Source organism: Brienomyrus brachyistius, chromosome 17 (assembly GCF_023856365.1).
Source record: "Brienomyrus brachyistius isolate T26 chromosome 17, BBRACH_0.4, whole genome shotgun sequence".
NCBI lineage: Eukaryota > Metazoa > Chordata > Actinopteri > Osteoglossiformes > Mormyridae > Brienomyrus > Brienomyrus brachyistius.
Genome location: NC_064549.1, coordinates 11,298,819 through 11,322,076, shown reverse-complemented (window position 1 = coordinate 11,322,076; position 23,258 = coordinate 11,298,819). Strand labels below are relative to the sequence as shown.

Genomic DNA, 23,258 nt, shown 5'->3' with positions numbered 1-23,258 from the left:
GGCTAAAAGTTAGCCCATCTATCGGAATGCCTGTATGTGGGTTTGCGTGGTTGAACCTTACACACCATCGTGTCGTAAAAGTTGGTGCCTGGTTCAAGTCAAGCTCAGGTTTAGAAAATCCATTAACATTCGGGATACGAGTCAAGCCTGAATGCCATGGACCAGGGGCCTGTACTACGAAGCGGGGTTACTGGCTTAATCGGGGAAACTTGTCGTATTTAAGGTATTCTGGGCAAAATGTAAGTGAACGAATATGAAGTCCATTTAAACTGACTTTAAATCCGACAAGTTACCCCGATAAGCCAGTCGCCCTGCTTTGTAGTACAGGCCACTAGGCTGGGCTCAGGTTTGCGTTTCAGGCCTGTACTGGGCTCCAGTGCTGGGTCTTGTCACAAAACCCTACCATAAGTAATCAACACCGACGTGATGTGAAAAGACACTGCCCAATAGGCTAGGAGTGTATAAGGCCCACAAAGAGAGATGTCTCAGCATTATGGTTCACGCATCCACGCGGAGAGGTCCTCACCTCGCCAGCCTGATAGGCGGCCAACACACACACCATTAGTCACGCGGGTCAGACTGCTGACCGCCATCTCATCCATCTTCTGGCTACATTTGGAGACCGATCTGCTACAGAGTGCTTTCTAATTCCAGGCGTGAGTGGTCTAGATGAGGGGAAAGGCAGCCATTATCCGATGAGGCGGTTCAGAGGAAGAGGCAAGATGGGCCTGGGGGGGGGGACTGGATCGCCCACCTCAACCACCTATCGCTCCAGAAGGTATTGCTGAGAAAATGTCATTAAATGCCGGCTGCTGCATATCTCCGAGCCGTCAGTCCAAGTGGAAGCAAAGCTAAGCAGCACCAACCTTGCAAGTTTGGAGACGCATGACAGGGTCAGCCGTGTTTTCGTTGGCTGCCTGCTCTCCGGTTTCCATGGCAAATTCGGGCTTTCATTCTCGGCATCTCCAGCCTCATAAACCTAAGATGAGTCCGAATCGCTTTCCTCCCTAAACTTTCAAACTCGAAGCTACTACTTTAAGGTCACATTCACGACAGGTTTGACAGCCACCATTTACAGCTAGCCTAGTCCATGGTAGACACCACGGAGACTCCTGCCCCTCTCAATGACAGAAAACGCCAGAATCACGTAAAACTATCACAGCAATCATCTCGTTTTGATTCCGCATAATGAGGTTCAGGGACTGACAGTGCACCGGTTCCCAAGCACAGGCGTTCTGTAGAGGAAGGACAAAGTTGCAAAAAAGTCACAGTGACCTGCAAGCATATTCCTCAGGCCCTTGCTGCAAAGAGGTCACACTCCTAAGATTACATGGTGAATTACAAAGCAGTCACGGGGGAGGGGGGGGGGGGGGGGCTTAACAGGGCCAGACATTGTTAACATTCTACAGCCGTTTAAGTCCTCAACCACAAATTTATCCCTCACGAGGGTCTTCTGGAGAAACTCAAAGAATCTGAGGATGTTCATTGGGACTGGACATTTAGTTAGCAGAGGATAAGAGATGGCTAAAATTTGCCATTTGCATTGCTCCAGCACTGAGAGAAGATGAACTGACTACATCTTCACACACTGGCCTTCAGCATTCCGAGGCACTGAGATTGAGGTTATTTCATAACATCGAATAGACACTCAAAAGCATGAAAATCGAACAAAGCAGTCGAGATCTCAGCACTGCCTTTATATTTCCATTGATTCAAATGTGCAGCGAAGGGTCTGAAAAAAATGTTTTTGCCGGCCCCGAGGCCAAGAGGACTGTGAAAAGATTACATAATACGCTGGGCAAAGATATTAGCATGCACACGCCGTGCATAGCCACCATCAGGGGGCAAAGTTTGCTGCTTGCTCATCAATACTGTGTGAAAATAATCTTGTTTTAAAAAAAAAAAAAAACACAGGATCGATGACCAGCGGGCGAGATATTCCTCAGGGAGGCAATGTGTAAAAATACCCAATCACATATAAAACGCACATCTGAAGAGGGACCATCTCAATCACAAGATGGTGACATTCTGCTGGCACGTCGTCTTGGTACCTGCTGCTTGGAAGGACGACACCAGAGAAAGCCAAGAAGCTGGGCCTATGTTACCATCTCTTTGGGGTTAGCGGGAGATGAAGCGGATCCAGCCCAGGTCCTGGGAAAAGAGGCCTGCTGGGCTAAGAACAAGCAAGACGAGTCGAGATAGCAAGGCCACAGCATGGGCTGAGTTTACCAGCCAATCAGCTTGCTCGCTCCCCAAGGCACATGCAGACATGTACACACAGGCTATCAGTGCATGTTCTTCTGATCTCGACGGCGAGAACGACGAAGAAACTAGTAAACACTGATACTCGTGGGAGAGAAAAAAAAAAAACACAGACGTGTAGGAAAGAATTAAATGAATTACCAGCCGGGGGCAAAGGAACCAGGGATGTGCACCTCCCAATATTTAATTTGGCTTCATTTGCCCCCCCCATAAACATTTGTAATTAAACTATTTAGCTGTATCAAACTCTGCCAAATGAGAAATTTAAATGCCACAGAAAAATTAGTTATCACACACACATAGTGTATATACATACAGTATATTGAAAGCTATACATTCTGAATATAGTATTTTGCAGCAGTCATCTGGTTTACTCAAAATGAGGGGGTTCCCTGAAAAAGAGAGAAAAAAAATCCATTTATTTATATTAAATAAGCCCGGGATATTGCACAATTACGTATAATAGAAATTATCCTTCATTTCTCATAGCGTTTATGAAAATTATCTTCTTTGATGTTGTGTAGCTTAGGATTAAATTGCAATTTAGTTTCTGAGTGCGATGCAAAGAAAAGTCATCATCTCAAATAACATGCTATTTAAAAACGGTTAATATGTAAAGCTCTTCCACTCCCAGCTGAGATTAAACTCAAAACTGAAAATATTTGCAGCATTACCTAGAATTGCTGACAAACAGGAAGCTGCCTCCAGAAATTTAAAAGGCACTATTTGCTTTCGACCACAGGGTGCGGTCACTCCGAGACGAGGGCTGCCAACTTGCTTTAAAGAACATTTTTCCTTAGGGACCTGCATGAATCGTTCTCTGGGCTCAAACTGGAGCCAGAGCTTTGCAAAATGTGACACAATACTCAAAAGGACGAGCGATATGGTCGTCGCCTTTGGATGCATGGAAATATAATAATGTGACTGACACTTTTGCGCAGGCCGCGCGCAGTCAGTAAACACGCATGCACCACATGCACCACAGCGTACGCGCTGCACCGTACTGAAGGCGTAAGTCCTAATTATAAATCCATCGTAAATCCAGGTGCAGCCCAAGAAGCCGGAACACTGATGAGTGCTTATGAAACAACTGGATCCATTGGATATTTTACCTTTTCTCTGCATTTATCCCACAAAAGCGGTTTTGAAGACAGAATACAAGTATCAAACGATGGTGGTCTCTCACGTTTGGGAGACTGCGAATTCTTAGATGAGGAGAATCGTTTTCATGGAATTATTATTATTTTTTTTTTAACCAGTTATAAGTCTCTGACTCGGCGGCCTGCTAGGATGGGTGTGAGCGATGCACCTGGTGTGCCTCTGCCCAAACGATAGTGCTCCGGCGTTGGGGAGAGAGATGCGAATTATTCTGCTGGGTACTGCCGGGGCTGCGATTCGCAATTAGAGAATGCTGCAGAGTCATCGTAAAAGGGATTGAGCCCGTACCTCGGTCTCTAAAAAGAAAATGAATAAAAAAATAATAAAAATCGGGCCATCTCATCGAATCCTGTGGTGACAGACCGAGCTGAGACGACGCAGAAGGGTTTCGCAGAATCGCGCGTCTCAAAAAAAAAGCAGAACAGGAGGCCATGAGATAGAGAGAGAGAGAGAGATAGATAGAGAGAGAGAGAGAGAGAGAGGGCCAGGCAAACGTGTGGGATGAAGGATGACACGCCGGCAGTCAGGATGGAGGGTATAAGTGGGTCAGGAGGCTGAAAGGATTGAGCTTCATTCTCAGCGGAGGAACACCTGAGTCAGCCGGTCGCTGCAGAGACACTCGCATATCCGTTTGGAGGCTGACCCCAGGATGACTGACGGAAAGACAATAGATAAATATAGATGTAGCCATACAGAGGTCGTTTAGTCTGTCCAGCATCCCACACTTCTTAGGCCAAAGATTACAACAATCATAACATTTAAGTTAGCAGATTTATTTAAGTCACAACTGAAAAAGCAGGGATCAGACGATCCTTTAAGCAGCTGGGTGTTAAGGGTCTTGATTGAGGGTCTGCTGACCTGGGGATTGGAGCTGGTGACCTTCTGTTGATGGTCATAGCACCCTAACCCACTGAGTCGCACACTGCCCCCCCAACACTTCCATTAACCTCAATGCTGAATCTTTCCAGCCAAACCACTGTCCACCCCCCCCCCCCCCATCAGAAATATTTCTTGAAAATGAAAAATTCAACACATATCTTATTCATGACATGATAAATTAACTAGGTTGTTAATGAGTAATGTCTAGGGTCTACAAATGTGCAAATACGTATGATCTATGGAAGAGGCAATGGAAATAGAAGTGTTGGATTATTTTAGGATTACTTTCTGATGAATCAGCACAGTGATGACTGAAGGTTAAAAAAAATGAAAAATAAAAACTTGTTAGTGATGGTATCACCTGATACCCGAGTCATGAAGACATCTCTCACACTGAGAGTTTGGTTATTCTGCAAGTCCTTCTCAAGGGTAAAGATCTCGCAGCTTTGGTGGAGAAAGCGTCTTGTCCTACCCATCAGACGATGCTTCACAACTGTCTCAGTCATGAGTGACCAGGGAACTGGAGACAGCTTCCTTTGGTTGACCTTTCTGTACGCTTCCTGAAGACATGTCAGTCAAGCCAGTGCCTTCCACGGTACCAAGCACATTAGAAGGTAAAGCACCAGGAAGTGGCTCCATTTTCGGCACAACACGTACAAACTTAAGTATGTATGGTTCATATAAACATGACGATTAAGGACGTGTTGGGGCACGCAGGTAAAGACAGGAAGACAACAGGCCGGCAAAAGAAAATTTACACAAAGTCTGGAAACGCAGAAGTAGGGAATGTTGTTGTATACAGACACACACACAGCTCATGGGGACCGTCCACTCATTTCTGTGAGCAAAACCCTAATCCCAACCAATATTTATAAAACTGAGTTTTCCCTTATGCAGACTGAAAAATTGGTCTCCACAACTTTCACATTGTGGGGACATTTGGTCCCAACAATGTGACATATATATACACACACACACACACACACACACACACACACACACACACACACACACAGACGGTGGTACAAGAGACACATTTTGCTAGAACATTTGTCATGAATATTGTGAAATGAGTAACTGTATTTTCACAAAATATGCTATAGTATCTGGTAATATTTACCTATTGACTGAGTGGGAGGTTTTCCAGATGTTAAGTACACTTCTGAATGGTACTACAAAACAGCGTGTCGGGGGGAGACGCACACATTTATGGTCTATGTTAACATGCAATGCGGGCCATCGAAAGCTCACATTTATGAACATTCATTTTTGAACATGCACTGGTTTACTGGGTGTTACACAGCTATCATGAGTTGTAATTTCAATGTTTCTCTTAAGCAGTTCATCAGAGGATGATGGAGGCGACTGTGGTGCTGCCCGTCCACAATCTGTTCCGTTTCTCATCTCCAGTGCAAAAAAAGAATAAATTTACATTTTTAATATTACATAAATGTCAATCCTGCACCAAAGACCATGGCAAACACTCCACGCAGTGTCATGTACTTAGGAATGTGTGTATATGTATGTGTGTGTACACACACACACACACACACACACACACACACACACAGGGTATACCTATCCTTATGGGGCCCGCTCATTCACTTCTATGGGAAAAATGCTAACGCTAACTATGACAACCTTAACCCCCACCCTGCCCTAACCATAACCATAAGTAAGAGTTTTTGCATTTTTAGTTTTTTTATAGCAGTCACTGATTTTTATAAAATAGAGTTTTCCCTTATGGGGAGCAGGAAACCGGTCCCCATAAAGGGAAAAAAAATATATTAAAAAATCGGATATTTATCACGTTTTGGGGACATTGTGTCCCCATAAGGATAGCTATACCCACACACACACACACACACACACACACACACACACACACACACACACACACACACACACACACACACACACACACACACACTTGCATGTACTCAACCAGATGACGGATTCATGCAGATTAACACACACAAAGTATTGTTTTCCCAAGCAGAACAATGGCTCTTTGAATCCCGGCCTCATAACTCATCAGTCCCCGGACACAATCACTTCTACTCCATGCCCATTAGATCCGCTATTAAACTGTCAACAAACAGTCATAAAACATGCAAGAAATCAGGGGCTGCCTTTCACGCGAGGCTGAAACAGAGACTGCCCCCAGCTTGGCCTAATAATCCCGCACTGGGCATCGCCCTGCTGGTAGGCTGGAAATCATGTGACACGTTTGTTTCACTGGCAGCCAATCTAGCGCCAGACGTACAAGGTTTGTAATTTAAAAGGGCTGAGACAACAGGGATGGTAACGTAAACAAGATGATGACAGACGGCTTTGGGCAACGCGTAGCTGGTGGAACAGTGATAATTAAAAGCAGAGGGGTGCGTCGTTACCAATACAGGCTACGGGAGACATCAGTTTTCCACCCACATACTCTCCACACAAGTGCATAGCACAGTAAGTCAAGCTCCTCTCTCTCCACACTTTCAAGGAACCACTGCAGGAACCTAGAAAACCGAAGTAGTAAGAGATAATTTGTAGAAAGTTAAGTCACTGAGCATAAAGCTACTGTAAAAATATACCATTTAAAACTGAGAGAAAAAAAACACACAGAGGTACATTGAAACAATGTTTTTCAGTGTGACTACATGTCATGTGAACTGTCACGTGCAACATTCCGCATGAAAAATCCCAGAAACTGTTTCTCCCAATTCGTCACACCTGTGCAGTGGTTTTGTCAGTTGTGAGCGTAAGTCAGCAGGTATGCAGCTGTTCGTCAAAGCCTCAGGACAGTCTTTATTCCTTCAGGAAGCCCTGATTCATCATTTCTTTGCTGCTCACCTGCTTCCGGCATGCAGATTTTTACAAACACGGTCACAGAAATAGCAGAAATCCAAACCTTCGTCTGAAGCCTGACATCTTAAGGAGTCTGTCCTCCTTCGTGAATCTGCCCAAAGCTACTGTGACTAGCAGCTTTGATCGTCCAAATCCCCGCCTGGCTCTCAGTGCTGCTGATCAGGTAGGATATGGCACAACCTGCCAACTTTGCTCCCAGTTTGCGGCAAAACAAAGTCCGGCTGTCAGCCTGGGTCCTTCGTACTTCGCTTGGCCTGCCACTCCTCTAGGATCCGGACCTGGCCATCTGGAGTGCCACAAGCTTCTGTTTCATCCCTCAAATCTGCCCTTGGGCCGCCTCCACATCCAACAGCCATGCCGTCAGTGTCTCACACTGGGTCCGGACACTTCTGCTATCCGAGTCCGGCTTGACACTGCCAAACCCGCAGGCCTGAGGAATCTCTGCAGGGGGATGTGTGACTAAGCTTTACTCTGGTCAACCAAAAAACATAAATAAACAAACCTCTAAATATTTTGAGGCACTAAGTAAAAATAAAGACTCATAAGATTCTGCGCCAGCTGTGAGAAAAACTATTTCACTACTGAAATTGCACATCAAGATAGACATCCTGCACCGATCTCAGGCTGCTTTTTTTCCAGGTAAGGTTCAGCCAGTCAGTTTCAGGGTTTCACGATTTCTCTCAATTACCTACGTCCTTCTCCCTAGAAAACATTTCTGCATCACACCTTTCGGCTGGCTAACTTTTCCTGTCGACAAAGGGGCTCCATCCCGGTGGGTGTGTTGGAGGGATTCCCATCATCTCCTCACAAGCTGGCAGCTCGACACTCCCCTTTCTTTGAATCTTTTAAGAGTACAAGCGGTAACAGTTTTCCCTTGTTTCATCAAAAATAAAGGAGCAGAATTCTTAACACGCAACTGTCATCTGGGGGGGGGGGGGGGGGGGACTTTTCCCCCCCAGACAAAAGCAGTTTCGTTCGGGCGGACTTGTCTGACGCAACACCGAAACACTCCTACCAGGAGCCCAGAATGTGAGAGACTTCTCAAGTAAAAAAATATATTTTTAAAGAAACTTGAAAGGAAATCATGCTCTTTTCTTCTGAGAGTCCAGTCCCCTAAACACCACTGCCCGCTTTAATCTGACATTGTGCTTTTCTTCTCCATCGGAGAAGGATCCTACAGCAACCTGCAGTTCGTCTGGACAGTGACACCCCCCACCCACATGTTTCTGAGCACTCTATCCGGTAATAACTCGGTGCACCATCTCCTTTAACATCTAGCTGCCCGACAGCCCAAAGGCAAACAGTCCGAGGTTCAGGCCCATTAAAGGACGGCTACAGCCTGGACAGGAAACAGCTGAATCTAAGGAATGCAGCACTGGGAGGAACTCGTCCATACTGCAGATTCCTCAGGCTCCAAGCACAGCAGTAGCCAGGTGCGACCTGAACATTGGACCGCGGCCCGTCTCCCCGTGGTGGCAGGCCCAACTTCTGCTGACCGTGCCCAGCCCCTCCCCTCTCTCCAGGTCTTCCGCAAACAGATTTGGGACCCCGTGGCTTTTCTAATTATATCATTTTATTCACTCATCAGGAGATCCAAAAAAATAGAAAAAAAATTCCACAGAGCAAACACTGGACACCGGATGTGGGAGGGGGCCCAGACTCGCCATGGGCGGACGCATACTGACGACTCAGCAATGTCCCGCACCTGTAGCTAGCCTTAAAAAGAACAGTCTGGAACGACACCCTTTACCTTGTTTTGTAACACACTACTACAGATACCTGTAGATGTGCATAACAGATGAGCATCAGCTCAGTTTTCGTGGATATCCAATAATAAAAGTGTAATCCAGTAGCAAGTCGGGCTGTTCCAAGAACGTCTTAGCCGTTAAGTCTTTGAGAGAGGAACTTAAATAGCATTGGTAATATATCTAACTGTATGTGTTTATGGGGGGGGCAACTTCTTGCTATAAAAAATGCTGGGGGAAATTGCACTGGCTACCTAGTTGAGTGAGGCAATAATGCACAATGCAGGTCACAACATGGGCCACCATATAACCTGCATTGCTATTGGGTTTCATGCAGCAATGGGCTGTGTCTGCCCAGGGCTCCGGCCACCCACCGAGGTCTTTGTTGGTCAGAAATAAATACGGGGGGTGGGGCTTGGCCACTTGAACTTCCTCATAATTCTTCAAGGGGGAGGAATGCCTTGTCTTCCTTGAAGACCGCGATAGAGGGGGCGTGTTTGACTCCCCTTGGGATACGGTAAAGTAATAACAGAGTCGTTCCTCACAAATCAGCTTGTCGCACATGCTAATTAGAAGATCAAGCTACGATATTTACGCTTTAAGGGAGCTACATGGTTGCCGTAGCCATAGTTCTTACTGAAAACATTTCACTGGAAGGTCGTCTGCTGGTCAGAGCAAAAAGACACAAAGGCGGACGTGGATGGGTTCTGCGGGATTGTAGATAAGGGGCATACGTCTTATGAGTATGGCATTTCAGCGGCGCCCTTCAGCACGGTACTAAAAACAGATCCTAGCGTTGGTGACTTGCTGCTTACCTCTTTGGGAGTGATGTTGACAAGATCAGGTATCGCGCCCTAGAGCATCTCCAAAGGCCCCACGGCTGGACGGCCAAATCGACACCGGGACAAGGACGCAACACACAGAATCTTTCATCAAAGCACTGACGGTACCTCCAAAGCCCACCCAGGAACCCCAACAAGAGCCCCAAGCTCTGACCCACTCCCTATGAAGAACATTCTAGTTTTCATGGGTTTTTGCATGGAAGTCAGAGTCCAATTAGGAGGATCAGAAGGTTCCAGGTGCTCTATTAATATGCATCACCACAACACTCTTCAGGGGTCTTCAGGGGTCATGCTTTCTCCTCACGTTGCTTCCACCCTGTTTTCTTCTGAACTGTGTGATTCTGCTCGGAGTCAGCAATGTGAACATCCATTCCACTAGTGTGACCTTTCTGACAGACTTCATGCCATGCTTTGGGCTAACGGTGTTCAAAAGAGGGATAAATATTTTAGATCTGCGAACAGACAATCCACACTGGAGGTGCACTCCGTCTAGCAGTAACGCACACGCACAGTCTCCAATATGACCTATATCAAAACATATAAAGCTCTAATAATCAGCTCTTACATAATTTGACTAGCTTGTTTACATCCTGTGACTAATCAAACACTGCGAAAGACGAGAAAAAAAAGTATTAAATATAATGTCAATTAATTCAGTAAAAGTGACGAAATTCACAGACTCATAGGGAAACAGGACCTACATTTGAAAAGAAGTAAATCTCTTTGCACACAGAACTCTCAGTATATTGTTCCATCTTTTCTGTGAGATGCGAGGAACATATTCATCTGAAGAAACATCATTTCTAAATCGTTTCTCCAACCTTTTTTTGGAATTATCCAGTTATACCTTCATATAATCTAAGAAATTCCTTGAGTATAAGCAATTGGTATAGGGAAATGGTATAGGAAATTGACCAAATCTTCATCAATCAAGTCAAAACTGAAGAATTCTATTACACTATACCACCACTGCCCTGAATCACAGAAATGAATCATGACTTAAAATCTCCTTTGGAATCATGTTGATTTCTGACAGGTTAATTTAAAATCATATCAACTAGTAAAAAAACACACACACACACACACACACACACACACACACACACACACACGATACCACATGAAATGTATAAGGTAGCTTGACATTTGTTCTGAATGTGAAAATAAGTATGTTAGTATCCAAATTCTATTAAAACCATCAATGACTTGCCAGCACAACATGAAAAACAGTTACTTTATAATACATTATTAGATTAAATTTATTATAGTAGCCTAACTTTGAAGTAAAAAAAAAAAAAAAGTGTTACAGTTTCTGCATCATCACTTTCACAGCAGTATGAGTGATAACTGTCGAGTTTAGCCAAAAATCTGTGAACACGATTTCTTGTTCATGGTATTAAGCAAAGTGCTCATTCGTACAGCATTTGACTACTACGAGGTTTTTATCCGAGCGAACTGCACACGGAGCATTCCAGCTTCGCTCACGCCTGTACTTAGCTTCCCGAAGCTGCCCTGGAGACTTGTGGCTTCACTGCACGCTCACACTCTGAAATCCACAAAAGTTGTCAACAAGATGAAAAATCTGGGTAACAGTAAAGACAAGGTCAGCCAACCCATATCCAGAGAATTTCACCACCCAAAACGATCAGGTAAATACCCATGCAAAGCTAGATACGGGACAAACACCAGGATTAAAATAACCTGTGGGTTGTGGAGACGACCCTTTAGAGCAGCGATTCCCAACCCAGTCCTCTGGGAATCCCAGACAGTCCACGTTCCAGGAACACCGAGTACCTGGTACAGGTGCGCTGGGAGCTGAGAGGAAGCAAAAACGTAGACTGTCCAGGGTTCCCCGAGGACTGGGTTGGGAAATGCTGCTTTAGAGGATGACAGCCCAAGTTAAGTAATTTAGATTGCAATGAAGGCAGCAGTTCGTAACTTTTACAAAGGTCAGCAAACTCACAGATTTCAGTTTTTCTAAAACCGAACTGCAATTTCCATAGTAAGGATGTCCAATCTTGGGAAATTTACATAATAGGAGTTTGCCATCACCACAAAGTCCATCAACAATATTATTTTGATGACTCTGTAGTGAGACTTCCCAAGGCAATCAAGCTTACAATCTAATGTCATCATACAAAATCCATAGTCACTCCAATGAAGGAGAAGACAAGCAAGTGGCTGTAGATCTGTATACTTCTGCCAGATGGTTATCCTATAAACACTACTCAGTTTGGAGCCTGTTCTCATGAAGCAGGTCCCACTCCTTATAGTTAATCTTTAGAGAAATTAAGGAGGACAACCAGCTCAACCAAGATTTGCAGTGCATTCACAGCATGCTTTCTGCCCAAAACCCTAGAATGGTTCCCCTCATGCCACAAGACGAATTCCAAGAAGACAAGTTAGAGGGTGATGATAGAGCTCCCTTCGCGGTTGTGCTGATCCTAAACCTTCCTTCCTGCCACAACAGTCTCCTGGTCAGACTTCCATATGTGCAGAGAATTAACTAATACAACATTATAGGCAACTTCACAAACCGGCCCAGCCACACACCACTGTCTCAGCCTGCTTTTAAGACCAATGTCAGAGGATTCTGTTTGTTCACTATGAAGGTCAGATCATTAGTTGGTGTCCTCAACCATCTTTGAAGACAAGGCTGTACAGACCTTGAATGCAGATCACATTTCCTGGTTGCTGTCAAAACAAGGAACCCAAAAACCATGAGACAGTCTAAAATAAAGGTATTCTGTCCAGTAAAAGACATCCACTTGAGCGTCTGTCCTTTAGGTGTGATCCACCTTTTAAGAAAGATGAACCCACTTACGCTAAAGTCAAAAGCCGAAGGCAGGTACTGTACTTTCTGTTGCAGCGTTCAACATTATTTCAATACATGTGCCAATTTCAAATTCTAAAGATCAGAAAGATAACTGGATCAGATCAGGTAAGAGGTGCTGGAGATGTGACCGAGATCAACAAGAGGCACAGCGCTACCCGAAAATCAAACGTCAGAGGTGTAGGACACACATGGAAGTATCACGATTGCAATGAAAGCGTACCATCAACAGTCAAAAAAAAAAAGTCAGCTAAAAAAGACAGTCAACCAGTGACATCACTTGACCATGCATGTACATTATTGAAAATTGTGAAAGTTCTACATCATAGTAGTGAAAGAGAATTAGAGATGCATGCGGTTTTAGTTGGTGTGTTCTGACCCATAATGCTTCTCCGTATTGCTGCAAGGGAATTCGACCTTCTGGGGCCGGCATGGTCAATCATCATGCTAATAATCAAATTGCCTTCAACTGCTCCTTTGTATATCAATAGCAAAAACTGAATGATCTCCATCCAGGCCCCATATTAGCAGCCACTTCATCAGTGGTGCTACTCTGCTTTCAGGAATATCTGAATTTATTCCATAAATTCTGCCTATTCTTGAGGACGAACCTGTCCCTCCAAGCAGCAGAATACAAACCGCAGCAACTGAGCTCAAACTAATGTGACGAATCTGTCGGAGGAGGGAGGCTGCGCAAGTGCAACCATCTCAGATCAGGAAGCCCCACACTCACTGGTACTTGATTCCCATCACCCCGTCATGGAATTATTCATCCAAGACTGACAGTTGACTGTGCCACCCCAAGCTTGAAAGAGTCTTCTCAGAATTGCGCGGAAGATTCTGGAACCTCCAGGAAAGAGAAGCTGCCCGTAAATAGCATGGTTGTACTCAATGATGCAGGTGGTGAGGAAATCCAGTCAACCCTACGATAACTGAATTACCACTGTCCAGTTTACATCATCCAACATCTATTCACCCAGGATGAATTGCTTTGCACTAATTATCATTAATCTAAGGCAACAGACTTTTGCTGTAGTACATCAGGATGGACGCAGATGGTGCTTCACTTCCCAAAAGGGCCAACCCTTCGACCTGCGATCAGATCAAGGCATGAACTCAAGGCATGAACTTATTATGGCAGTTCTTGGGAGAGATGCTTCATCAAGTCTGCTACTTACATCATCTTAGGAGCTCAGACTGTCATTGAGGTGCTTCCGAGAACCACTTAAGGCAGAATCAATTCAACCCCCCTTGGATGAGTGTCATATGATGTGGCAGATGCAGACCTACTCACCTGTAATACACGACTGATGGGGCGGCTTGACCCCTACCTACCATTCCATCCCATTCCAAGTGTTGAAAAATTAAAATTAATTCCTGATACCATCTTTATAACAACAAATTTCTATGGGCCCTTCAGCCCACTGGCAAAGGCACAGCACTCATCTTTGGGGCTGATGGGGAAGGGCAGATCAAGGACAGGAAATGCACGAGACCAGTTTCCTGGCTTATCAGACTTCCAGCACTACCACAGAACGCCACAAGCTCTACAAAGTTGAGGGCAGCTGTTAGAAAGGTCAGCAACTTATATACTCTACAATTTCTGTATTTTTGGGAGCCCCGAAGGGTTGCAAAGGAGCTGAAAATTTATGGTAAATTTCCCAGAAACTTTCCATGGGAAGTGGGGGAATTTTGGAAATATTGAACTCCGTGGAACGCCACACGAGCTGTTAGACATGGCAAAGAAAGCAAACTGCATGAATAATACAGTATAGAAGATGACTTAAAAGCAGAGCTTTTTGATGCAGATGCTTATTTTGGAGTGTTTTCACGCACACAATTACTCACGAGCACTTGGTCACACAATGATATCACTATTATTGTTGTCAAGATGTTTCCCCCCCCATACTACATTTAAGTTCCCTGATACAGGCTTACCCACAATTTTGCAAAATTTCCAGTTTGCTCCCATTAATTCCCATATTTTCCCATTAATTCCCATGGAAAGTTTCCAATTTTGAAAACTCCTAGAATTTTGCAGCCCTACAGCCCCTATACACTGAACCCCCTGGACTAATTCCAAGTTTTAATCAATATTATCATTACTTAACATCCATTGGCCATTCCCATTCATCTGTCAACCAACCATATTATCCTACAGGAAGTCGGCCAATCCAATTAACAGCCCCTACAATCAATTGGTGTTCAGTCAGTAGTATCAAAAAAATCAAACTGTTATTTGTCACATGCAGCATCATGCACAGTACAATAGAATTCTCTCTCATTCCTGTCAACTGTGTTTCAACGTTCTGTTAACACGCAAATTAGTGTCATATTTCACGGTCAGTAGTTAAGTACTATATCGTTAGTTATTGTGCGTATTCTATTTCGTATGTCAGTGTTATTTTGCGTTTTGTTCTCCATTTCTACAGAAACCACAAACTACTGTAAATAAACTGAACTTAGACATTCGTATATTTGTCGGCGAGGGGCGGTGGAGATGCATGTGTAAATAAACTTTGCATTGGATTGTCACATGTTATCGGACAACCTGTGGAGATTGTAAACAGAGCGCGACGCTGCCTTTAAAGTTTCATTAGTGACGTCACAAGATAGGACTTTGACACCAGTTCCTCCACAACGGTAATAATACATATCCGTTTATTTAGAGGTAATCATTCAAATTCTATCCAGACAGATTGTAAGAACCTAGCTCGCTCAAATTAATCAATATTCCTTAGTCACTTATATGCCAGGACCCTTGTGAGAACACAAGAAAAAAAGAGTATTAAAACAAATGGACACTATATGCTTGTCACTGTTGAAGACAGACAGTCAGACACACACACTTCAATATCTTTAATCTCGTGGCAAATACTATATTACCATCCTGAGTAGTGCCATGCATGGTTTTATATTAATATTAATTATTCCAATAATACTGAAATGTTTTCTATTATACTCATATTTTAAATATGAGAAGCTACTTGAACGAGGTTATGAAAACTGTTACTCCCCCTGCTTTAAAGAAATAAAATGAAATCAGCACTGCTTTGGGAGGAGGAGGAGGCGGAAGGGAGAGGGGGGGGGTATTTTTCACATTTGGCGACGCTTGGGGACACGGCTGGGAAAGACGGAGAAGTTAATGCTACTATAGAAAAACAGAAGGCTCCATAGAGAGCTGTAATTCCCCGCTTTGTGATCACTACCGTCGCCATAAATAGCCTCCGAGACATCGTCGTTTCTGTGGAAGAGCGATTAATGATTTATTTACGAGACGTCAAGCAAGAGTCTGAACTGGAACAGCAAAAAGGCGGAATACTTACCTGTGAATTTTAGGTACACTGATCCATTTCACAGCGGTCAGAAGGAAATACAGTCTAGTTCATTCCCCACTGACACCCAGTTCCCGCACAATCCCATTTTTCTAAACAATGTAAATTGCAACGAAAGAACCACGTGTAATGAGGTGTTAGTTCAGTACGTTCCCTCGCCATCAGCAGAACTGTTAAAGCTTTAAGTGGAGTCTTTCAGAGCAAGCGGAACTATCTGATGTCCTGTGAATTGCGATACACTCACCCTCTGTTAACTATGTTACCAAACAATAAAAGGCAGAAAACACTTACCTTTGGCAGACGGTTCTTTTTCCCCCCCCCCGTTACTCAAATCTTTCGTCTGTCTGTTTCTTCCAGGGGAGATACTAGGCTCGCAGGCGTCAGTAATGTACGGCTTTCTCTCTCTTATAAATGTATTACAGCGAGGATGGTGGATACGATACGGTAAGCTAAGCAGGCGAACACTGTACAGAGGACATACAGAGGCAAAGGCACCGGCGGGTCACTCAAGTCGCGCCCCTCGCATTATCCTCTTTGAATGTCTAAAGGGGGGGAAATCGGCGTGTCCCGGCACAAGGTTTCACCTTTCTGTGTGATTAGAGTCAATGATCTAGCAGCCTTGCCTCCGCAGAGGTTAAAGTAAGAAGTGTAACAGCATGGGGGAGCTCAGCAGAATGGATAAAGGCGGAGCTGTCAGCCCCCCCTATTGTACCAGGCATTTAAAGCGAAAGAGACACCGTTTACCTACTGGAAATGTATTATTATTATTGTTATTATTATTATTATTATTATTAATAATATTGTTATTATTATTATTGTTGTTGTTGATAAAGTGTTGTTTGTTGCAATAATAATTTTCTTGCAATAAGTATAACTTATGGTCATTTATAGTCTGTGTGAAAGTTCACATATTTTAAGATACACGTCAGACTACAGTACAACAACTTTTATTATTTCAGCCACTTAAATCAGATAAATCAGCACAATTCAATTGCTGCAGATTACAGGTTCCTGGGGGGAAAAACGGTATATCGCAAAGAGGCATGTCATGCCTGCACGGCAGCAGCGGATACTGTAAACAGCAGTTGTGTTCATTTAATCTGATTGCGTAAGAAAAACCGAGAAGAGCGTGTGACATGAGCTGTTGCCGTTACTTGGTCGCCCCGTCGCGTTTCGCTTCTTTCCTCCTCCGCTGCGGTTGCGTCGCTTTTATTTTCCTGAATTGAGGCGTTGTTGGGTGCTCGGATTTGTTTTGACAACAATGTACAATACAGTCACAAGACTCACATTTGAATAAGAGATGCCAATCATTTGAAATGACTAGACACTGAACCACTGTTTTGATTATATTTCTTTATGCATGCTTCCAACACGATATATGACGGCCACATAAGGAATTTGTATGGAAGGAAACACTCCCCAGTCGGCCATTAACTTGCATTACTAGTTTTAATTTTGCTTAAACAACAGATTATATAGTTTATATAGGCTTAGCCGATGCAACAACATTTAAGTCCAAACAACAAAGTATATAGCTTTTAGAAGGAACCACTTTTTGTTATGCAAATTAAACATTTAGATTTACCTCAAAAATGAATAAAGATAATAGCCTAAAAGAAAACTCAGAAAAAAACTTTTCGGATTGTAAGTAGGACTGCGAATGTGGTTCTAAGTAATACAGTATCTGCACTCACACTGAAATGCAGTTATTCCTGTCATGAAATTAATGTAGACCTACATGTAACAGCTGCTGGACTCGTCACTTCCGGTAACGCATTCATTCGTTAGGGATTAAACGGTGAGGTGATTCTAGGGACTGTGGGGGCCTTAGGCAACAAAACTCCATGGGGCCCTTCAATACGCCCCCCCCCCCCCCCCACCACCATCCAGCGTGGTAAAATTTATTACTTCTGTTTTATTGCGAAGTGTATATTTATAACATCAACAAAGAGAATGTAATAAACACAAGACCTTTATTTTCACTTTTGTGAAAAACAGAGTGCACAAAAAAAAGCAGATTTGTCGTGTAATCAGCCGCCCTCTGGGGCCCCCCTTCCAGCTCGGGGGCCCCAGGCCATTGCCTGCCCTGCCTGTCCTGTCCCTGCACCTCTGATTAAATGGTTGTAATGCATATTTATTGCCTAAATTGTTAGAAAAAAAGGTCCGAAACTTAATACGCCCTGCCATTCCGTATGAACCACATGAACCACACTGTTGCTTATGTGTTTCACGTAGTCGTCAATAAAGACGTATTTCCCTTTGCTCAAAATGCCTCCCACACTGTGCTGTAACGCCACACCGTGAAAATCGCTTGATGTTTTGGTATGATTACGCCAAGGCAATTGATTTCAGGCTTCCTACATTTAAAAGTTGTACCAGTAGCCAAAATTGTGGAAACACTTCCAATTATTCGAGATCGCAGAACATCATTCCAGTTACTCCAGTTACTTATTTAATTGTATTATGTATATTTGTAAGCTTTATTTGATTGCTTATAAACATTATATAACATTACATATATGCAGTATCTAATGTAATGCCACAAATGGTACATATTTACACAATTTTGGCCACTAGTTTAAAAACAATGCTTGTGCTTCTTCAAAGGCTTCCCTGAAAGCATTATATTAAGTAACTATATCATGTTGTCAATGCATCTAGATAGGTGGCCTTTGTAACTTTGGGTCTCATTGACTGTTTAGGGTTATTGTTGCAGATTAGTCTCTTTAGGTCCCTTTAGAGTAGAGCAGTAAATGTTAAATATTAAATGTGATTAATGCTGTAAGCACTTCACAGTTCTCATTTTGGGAAAATAAAGGGGTTCCGAGGTTGAAATCTGCTAATGAAGAAGTTAATTAAATTCAGTCTTTCTGCTCTTCTCCCAGCTGACATCACATGGAAAATCATTTCAAATTGATCTCATTCACTGGCAATAATCTGATATTTCTATCTTTGCATACAGTGTAGAATAATATCCTGAACACGACAGTCATTGCAGTGCTTGTCCTGATGTACTTGACCTGCTCCTTCTGTTGCAGCCTTAAGGTTCCGCCTTAACATGTCAGCAATTAGCTTTGTTGTGTGGATTTGGCAAATCTCAGAAACGATGAAAGATGTCGGTTCAAACCGTACATTAATGGCCATAACCTAGTAACAGTCAAAACTAAATAAAGAGGCAATTACTTATTTTTTACGAACAGGTTTTATTAACAAGCAATAATAATTTAAATCAATATTTTGTTTCAATAATTGTGTCCTGGTTAATAGGCCGTTAATGTTATTGAGATTTTCATAGTTTATGCCTATTTTGTCATCCACAACCGAACCCTCATGCAAGCTGGTATAGAAAATGGATGGATGGGTGGATGGATGGATGGATGGACGGGTGGATGGATGGATCTTTTTTTCTTAAAAGTTAAAAGGGGTATTTTAGAGATGTCAGGCAGTCCTTTATTGCTAATGTTAAAACACTTTCTGCTTAATGAAGTATATTTTTGGAGAGCGTAAGCTGGTTTTCATTATCATAAATATTAAATGATTGCACCATGACCCTACATTACAGTAGATATCAGCCAAAACTTTTAATCACGTTGTTATTTAATTTTAAACCCACTCAAGCTGTTGGTCGGCCTATCTAATGAACAGTTGCTCTCCAGGTCATAGACTTGTCTCAACTTGGATGCGATACAATCCAGAGGTTGCAAAAAAGGATGTCTGGACATAATCCAGACAGATGCCTATTTTAAAGCAATGTGCAATTAAGCAGTAGTAGTGCTTTGGTGCCCATGAAATTAGTCTCATATTTAACCTGGATTTGTGTGCTCCAATTCTGGATGAAATGAGAAGGGAAAATAAACGAGGAAGCGTGACGTCAGTCTGTAAGGTCCTGTAAGCTTTACGTCAGTTCGGGGGCGGGCAAAAGAGAGGAGACATGACGTCTTATTTTAGTGTGGAAGCTCTTCTTGATACATATCATTCTTTTGCATATCTATCAGTCATGTCAGCTCTTTTATATTGCCATCATTAATAAAAAAAATGCACGATTTAATTGTAAGTTTAATACTTTTTTAAAGTATATAACACCGTGTACAAATCTGTATATTTTCATAAGAAAGTTTTGGACATCAGTTTCATTCACTAAGCTTTTTAAATCAAAACATTGGTTCTGTTTTGGTTTCCTGACTTAAATCGGATTAAAATAATCAAATATGTCACCCAGTGCCTCTGTTGGCATCGATATCGGTGTTATAATAAGGCACAGGTGGGAGCTCGTAAACAGACAAATCTGCCACTTCTCTGCTTATGAAAAGAAGAATAATCGCGATTAATAATGCAGTTGCTTGGAGGTTATCTGCATTTCAAACAGCATCAAATAATTGAGTAGGGAGGGGAAAACAAAAACATCCCGCCCAGATAACTTCCCCTGACATTTAGGCTTGGAGTGGGATTAAGCCGGGACCCCCCTCCCCGTTCAAAGGAGGCTCCAGCTGGCCTGTTAATTCCCAGCCTTCAAAAATGTCAAGCAGCGCGTTCGGGACGGGAAACGCCGGTGGGACCGGCGCACTCTCGAGGTGGGGAGGCTTTGCCGGAGGAAGCGCTGATGATAAGGATTCTCGCCCTGCAGTTTTCACAAGATGAATGAATTTTCATTTCTGAATGAAAGCGTGCCCAAGTAATATATTCGAAGAACACCTCAGTTTAGAAAATCGAGTTATGCGCAGTTAAAGTGAGTTGACAGCATGTCTTGACGCAAGATTTCCCCATGATTTTTCCGAGGCATTTACCCTTGTGTTTGGCTCCATCTAGTGGTTATATGTTGCATATGCATAACTGATAAAATATGCCTTCATATTTTTCGGTTTCTACTGTCGCGCAGTAGAAAAAAAAATAATGTATATGTTATGTATATGAGGGGCAGTGCGTGGCTCAGTGGGCTAAACCTGTGTACCTGCAATCACAAGGTTGTCAGTTCAAACCCAGCCTCAGCACATCTGCGGATCCTTAAGCAAGGCCATTAACCCCCAGCTCCCTGGGTGCCCCAACAGGTGGCTGCCCTTCACAGACAGCTTGCTCTACAAGGACCAAGTTGAGGGGGGACAATAAAGGATCAATTATTAATTTATTAGATCTGCACACAAAGACATCCTTTTTTTATGATAACAAATGTGATCTCTTGTAAGTGGTAGGTTTTTAAAATATCACAGTTGACCTTGTCCTGAGCATCGCTCAGCAGTGATGTCATCCCACTCACTTTCAGTCCGACTGCTGTTTGCAGCAACCTCTACATGTGATGGAAAAACATACTTCGAACCTGTCATACATCTACCGTGTCAATCATGTTTACAGAAGGACATCTAGAAAATGTAGACAAAAACCATAATTACTGGAATCTTGCCACACATAAGATCTCTGAAACTGAAACCTACCACTGTAATAGTTCTACTGTGGCAGCATGGTTATTCCACATCTTTCTTAGTTATATAGTTATACACATCTATCTTAGTTATATGGTTATACACATCTCTTTTAGTTATATAGTCATACACATCTCATAGTTATATGGTTATACACATCTCTCTTAGTTATATGGTTATACACATCTCTCTTAGTTATATGGTTATACACATCTCTCTTAGTTATATGGTTATACACATCTCTCTTAGTTATATAGTCATACACATCTCTCTTAGTTATATAGTCATACACATCTCTCTTAGTTATATGGTTATACAAATCTCTCTTAGTTATATGGTTATACACATCTCTCTTAGTTATATAGTCATACACATGTCTTAGTTATATGGTTATACACATCTCTCTTAGCTATATAGCCATACACATCTTTCTTAGTTATATAGCCATAAGGGCCCTGCTCGTGGATCCAAGACCACATGGATATTCTACCAAGACCAGGTTTAAACTGGCAACCTTCCAGTCACAGATACGGCGCATTAGCATGCTGAGCATGCTGCCATGCTCATATTGTGTCACTTTGGCAATAGATGACTTTTCAGAAAATATTTCATTTTGACAGCTTGGTGACGTGGAACTCACTACCATAAATATCACCCTCCTTTCACCACAGAATGTTGAATAACAGACCTGCTGAGTATCTCCTGCTCAGCGCTGAGGAAGCAGACTGTCCATGATCCTCCTTTAAACCCTGAACATACGGCACAGAAATTCACACCAAAAAATGGTACTAAAGCGCTCCCTTCAGACCATAAACATCACCTAGGAGGTAACATTTACATTCGTAAGTGTTAATGCCAAGATCTCACCAAATGATCCAAAATATCAGATTTCTTATGGGCTATTTCTAAGCTGACACTCTTCCCTTTAATCCTATGTTATTTTATTATTAGTAATCAGTTTTAATGAGCACTATTCACCAGTGAATAATATGGGTTCCTTGTCCCAACAGAAGGCACTGGGATTTGCAGATAGCATTGTAGTGTGCTGAAAGGATTTAAATAATGGAATCTGTTTGCCGACCATCCATCCATCCATCCGTCCATCTATCTCTCTCTCTATCTATCTATCTATCTATCTATCTATCTATCTATCTATCTATCTATCTATCTATCTATCTATCTATCTCTCTCTCTATCTATCTATCTATCTATCTATCTATCTATCTATCTATCTATCTACCTACCTACCTACCTACCTACCTACCTACCTGCCTGCCTGCCTGCCTGCCTGCCTGCCTGACTGACTGCCTGTCTGTCAAAAATGTCACATTCCTGCTATGCTAATCAGCAAGGCCGTTAACAAACGGCAAAAAACTCGTGTCATTTTCAATTCAATTACAGCAGAAGAATTTTGACGTTTTAGTAAAGCGTTAAAGAAAATGTCCACCAGGGTGTGCTGTGGGACATTTCCCCGTAAATTCACCTTACCTTAGGACAACATCCGTAGTAAATGCGGTCGCAGAGGTAGGTGGGTTATCTTACAGCACCATATTTTAAATTAAGTGCATTTTTAAACGGTCTAGGTGACTAAACTCGGGAAAATAATTCGAAAAGTCCACTGACAGTTTTTTCCCCCGTGATCCTGCAAGGACAACCCTACATGGAAAACGGAAGGAGCATTGTGTAAAATTGCAGTAGGCTACTTTTAATGGAAACGTATTTTACTAAAATTGTCGTAGAGTAACATGGTATCATAAGTAGACTGATATGAAAAGCTACCAAAACTAACTAGTGAATTGTATGCATGCTTGCTGTTAAAAAGTAATAGGCCTACTTCTTTAACACATATTTCAATTTTACCGTCAAGTAATAACTGGTATATAAACCGCACATTTATTTTAAGTTGGACAATCCTAGAAACTTCCGCTATAATT

At 42.7% G+C, this 23,258-nt stretch overlaps 1 protein-coding gene across 5 annotated transcripts in view; it reads right to left on the bottom strand.

Annotated features, from left to right (window-relative positions):
- gdpd5b (glycerophosphodiester phosphodiesterase domain containing 5b) overlaps positions 1 to 16,591 on the bottom strand; it is a 50,154-nt gene extending 33,563 nt beyond the window's left edge. For 3 of the 5 annotated variants that reach the window (XR_007383158.1, XM_048981354.1, XM_048981355.1), the window contains exon 1: positions 16,202 to 16,591. The gene's annotated coding sequence lies outside the window, so the exon portion shown is untranslated. The other 2 variants (XR_007383160.1, XR_007383159.1) reach the window with 2 other exon arrangements.
- Positions 16,592 to 23,258: the final 6,667 nt, after the last annotated feature.